Source organism: Siphateles boraxobius, unplaced genomic scaffold (genome assembly GCF_051911475.1).
Source record: "Siphateles boraxobius isolate OS27281-9 unplaced genomic scaffold, OSU_SipBor_1 65, whole genome shotgun sequence".
In the NCBI taxonomy this organism is placed as follows: Eukaryota; Metazoa; Chordata; class Actinopteri; order Cypriniformes; family Leuciscidae; genus Siphateles; species Siphateles boraxobius.
The window spans coordinates 22,675,792-22,680,548 of NW_027509192.1; the positions used below are offsets into that span (position 1 = coordinate 22,675,792).

At 38.0% G+C, this 4,757-nt stretch overlaps 1 long non-coding RNA gene across 1 annotated transcript; it reads left to right on the plus strand.

Moving 5' to 3' along the window:
• Nucleotides 1–3,698: 3,698 nt before the first annotated feature.
• On the plus strand, nt 3,699–4,484 carry LOC143720483 (uncharacterized). Its single transcript, XR_013196582.1, has 3 exons — nt 3,699–3,797; nt 3,891–4,021; nt 4,183–4,484. It is a non-coding gene; the product is annotated as an uncharacterized LOC143720483 (long non-coding RNA).
• Nucleotides 4,485–4,757: the final 273 nt, after the last annotated feature.

Sequence of the window (4,757 nt, forward strand, 5' to 3'; positions counted from 1 at the left end):
TTCTCGCGCATGCGTCGTGGAAATCTCTTGAACTCTCGTCTCAGGCCCACAAGGAAGAAAAGGAATAGTCGAATAAAGTCGTTGTTATGTTTTTTTTTTCGGGAAAAAAGTAGTCTCGTCGCTTGATAAACTTATAGTTGAGCCACTGTAGGCACATGGAATATTTAAACATGTTCTTTAATGACTTTCTGGGCCGTCAAGTTTCATTCCCTCTGGCAGCCTATGTAGCAGTGATCCACCTCTCAGATTTAATCAAAAATATCTTCATTTGTGTTCCGAAGATGAACGAAGGTCTTACGGGGTTGGTACAGCATGGGGGTGAGTAATTAATGACTTAATTTTCATTTTTGGGTGAACTAACCCTTTAATTGACTTCAGAGCTGCATAAATAACTCATTTCTAATAAGTAGAAAAAAATAACGGTCAGGTTTAATACAGGACGTCCCAAACAGTACACACACCTCATATCAAACCATTTTACTGTAGCATTTTGGAGATATGTCACTTTAATTGACTTCAGAGGTGTATAAATACCACATTTCTAATAAGACGAAAAAAATAACGGTCAGGTTTAATACAGGACGTCCCATACAGTACACACACCTCATATCAGTCCATTTTACTGTCGCATTTTCGAGATATGTCACTTTAATTGACTTCAGAGGTGTATAAATACCACATTTCTAATAAGTAGAAAAAAATAACAGTCAGGTTTAATACAGGACGTCCCATACAGTACACACACCTCATATCTAACCATTTTACTGTAGCATTTTGGATATATGTCACTTTAATTGACTTCAGAGGTGTATAAAGACCTCATTTCTAATAAGTAGAAAAAAATAACGTTCAGGTTTAATACAGGACGTCCCAAACAGTACACACACCTCATATCAAACCATTTTACTGTCGCATTTTGGAGATATGTCACTTTAATTGACTTCAGAGGTGTATAAATGCCACATTTCTAATAAGTAGAAAAAAATAACGGTCAGGTTTAATACAGGACGTCCCATACAGTACACACACCTCATATCTAACCATTTTACTGTAGCATTTTGGAGATATGTCACTTTAATTGACTTCAGAGCTGCAGAAATAACTCATTTCTAATAAGTAGAAAAAAACAACGGTCAGGTTTAATACAGGACGTCCCATACAGTACACACACCTCATATCAATCCATTTTACTGTAGCATTTTGGAGATATGTCACTTTAATTGACTTCAGAGGTGTATAAATGCCACATTTCTAATAAGTAGAAAAAAATAACGGTCAGGTTTAATACAGGACGTCCCATACAGTACACACACCTCATATCAATCCATTTTACTGTAGCATTTTGGAGATATGTCACTTTAATTGACTTCAGAGGTGTATAAATGCCACATTTCTAATAAGTAGAAAAAAATAACGTTCAGGTTTAATACAGGACGTCCCAAACAGTACACACACCTCATATCAAACCATTTTACTGTCGCATTTTGGAGATATGTCACTTTAATTGACTTCAGAGGTGTATAAATGCCACATTTCTAATAAGTAGAAAAAAATAACGGTCAGGTTTAATACAGGACGTCCCATACAGTACACACACCTCATATCTAACCATTTTACTGTAGCATTTTGGAGATATGTCACTTTAATTGACTTCAGAGCTGCATAAATAACTCATTTCTAATAAGTAGAAAAAAACAACGGTCAGGTTTAATACAGGACGTCCCATACAGTACACACACCTCATATCAATCCATTTTACTGTAGCATTTTGGAGATATGTCACTTTAATTGACTTAGTATGAGGTGTATTTATACAACACAAAAGAAGATATTTTGAAGAATGTCAGCAACCAGACCGATAACTGGAGCCATTGACTTCCATAGTAGGAAAAAATATATACTATGGAAGTCAATGGCTCCAGTTAAAGGTATAGCGGAGGATCTTTCCGAATTTTAGAGAAGACCCGACCTCTCCATTTTTTTTTTTAAAATGCACATGCGCAACAATCTATTTGCTCCCGAGAGGGAATGCCTATTAAACATGTGCACGAGAGAGCATGATAGCTTACATTAACTTTTACTAGCAGTGATTTTAAATGGATTTCTCCAAATAGCATGACAAACTTTACCTGTCTAGTAGAATCTTCGCGACTGCGGCATCCGTGGGAAGCCCAACCTGTGCTTTTAGCGCACGCCAGCGTGTGAAATATTCACCCAAAATCACTCTGGTCTTGTTTCTATATCCTGCGAGCCTTTCTCTTCTTATCATACACTTCGTATACATTTTTTCTCTTTCAACCCTCAGCCATTTTCAAAGGAATGGCTGAAACCGTAACTCATCACACATAATACAACTGAAAGTGTGCATGCGCAGAAAGCGAAAACTACATAGGGACGAGCACGTACGACGGCCTTACGTAAACATATCACCAGAATGATTGACACTTAGGTGGACCAATAGTATAGGCTACCCACCCGGAAAAAGAAAATCCTCCGCTATACCTTTAAATGTCTGGTCACTGACATTCTTCAAAATATCTTCTTTTGTGTTCAGCAGAAGAAACAAATTCATACAGGTTTGAAACAAATTGAGGGTGAGTATATGATGACAGAATTTTCATTTTAAGTGAACTATCCCTTTAACGATGTCATACCATGTAGCTTTTCTCTGTTTTGCTAGTGAGATATATGTATAGTATAAGTTTAGCATTATTCATAGAATTCAAACGTATGACATTTGTTAAAAAGAAATCACAAAATGTACACATTTCATGTATGTTTTATTAAATCTATTTTAATGTAAGTTAAATGTTTTTTTTAACACAATACGTTTATACTTACTAATATAATTACAAAACAGATTTACAATGAATATCAAAATAGTATCATCATAAACAAACAAACAAAAATTCTATAAATATACTCTGACTTTTGATAAATGTTTTTGTTTAAAACAAACTATTATACATACCTTTATACTTAATAATATAATTACAATAAAAAAATAATTAAAATAGTATCATCATAAATTAATTAATATACTCTGACTTTTTACAGGCTTAATAATGCTTCAGTGTGTGGTACTCCTCAAAACATGGGACAGCACACAAGGGAGCGTTGCATGGCACACACATGTGCTTGGTGAGGCGCCTCTGCTTGCCCTTGCGTGTGCTGGAGAGGCAGACCTTGCAGTGCCGCCTGGTCTTGCTGCCCTGGGAAGTGGTCTGAGGGACTTCAGATGGGAAATGCCTGGCTGTAAGGCGCAGAGGAGTGTCTATGGCAGGACGCCCTCCTTTGGTTGGACCGCGCAATGCGCTGTACTCCTCCAGCAGCCCTCTCATCAGGTTCGTCCTGAATTGTAGGGAGGTGATTTCCTTTCCTACTCATAGTAGAGCACATCAATAGGGAGGGAGTGAGGAGAATAGAATAGTATGTGACAGTGTGGTCTGTTTATTATTGTGAATTTGTTAACACTTTAGATTACATTAATTAAAAATGTTATCACTTTTTATCTTGTTTATATTTATTATTAGATTATTTGTATTCATTTCTCACCAGTAATTTGCCGGTAGACGATGTGGCTGTTGAGTAAAACAGTGTCAAGTACATGCAAAAATATCTTCTTGTACCACTTGGTAGACTTTCTGGTGCATTCATGGAAACCAGTCATCATATCAGCTTTGTCAACTGACCCCATCTTTTCGTTATACTCCAGCACACAGACTGGCTTCATCCTTGGTTGCCCAGTGATGTGATCAAGCTTCCCTGTGGCTGCCATACCAGTTGGGTGGACTGTGGTAAGGACATGTACATCCCTCTTGTCGTGCCATTTTACTGCCATCTGTGACCCATTCTCTTCGAATTCCACCTCACCTTTTTTCATCTTACAGGTGAACTTTGGCATCCCTTTCCTGTTTGCGCGCACAGTCCCACAAGCTCCAGTGCCAAGTGACAAGAGGTGCTGGAAAAGTGTGGGACTACTGTACCAGTTGTCCACATAAAGAACATGACATTTTTTTAGGTAAGGTGCTAGAAGTGTCATCACAACGGACCCAGAAATCCCAAGTCCTGGGTAATGTTGGATGTCAGTGGTAGATCCGGTGTAAATTATCATGTCCTCCACATAACCAGTGAGCACATCACACAAAACAAAAAACTTGACCCCAAATCTGTGCCGTTTAGATGGAATGAACTGACGAAATGCCAGCCTGCCTTTCCACTTCATCAGAGACTCATCCACACACAGATCCCTGTATGGCACAAAAATGCGACGAAAGGAGGAGGTGAGAGCAGTAAATATGTGTCTGATTTTTTTCAGCGGGTCATTGGAAACTGCTGTCGCATTGTTTGCGAAGTGAAGACAGCGGAGGAGCAGAAGGAAGCGATCCTGTGAGAACAAAGACCCAAAAAATGGGGTCAAGAGCATGGGGTCTGTGCTCCAGTAATCACAAAGTGATGGTTTTTTTATCACCCCCATTAAGAGAACTGCCACTAAAAATGGGTACATTTCAGGGATATTTGTTTGAACCCATTTAACCAGCTTTCCTTTAATTTCCCTTTCTTGCAATTCAGAGGCATAGCGGTTTGTTTCCTCCACAATTTCTCCCATGACATCTTCTGTGAGAACAATTTAAATTTTTTTTTTTTTTTTTAACTATGTTTGACATAATTTTCACTACAGCATCATGGCTCATGGGTAATGTAGTTTTCACCAGGAGTTCAACTGTGAAACACGATTATTTACAAAAAAAAAAAAA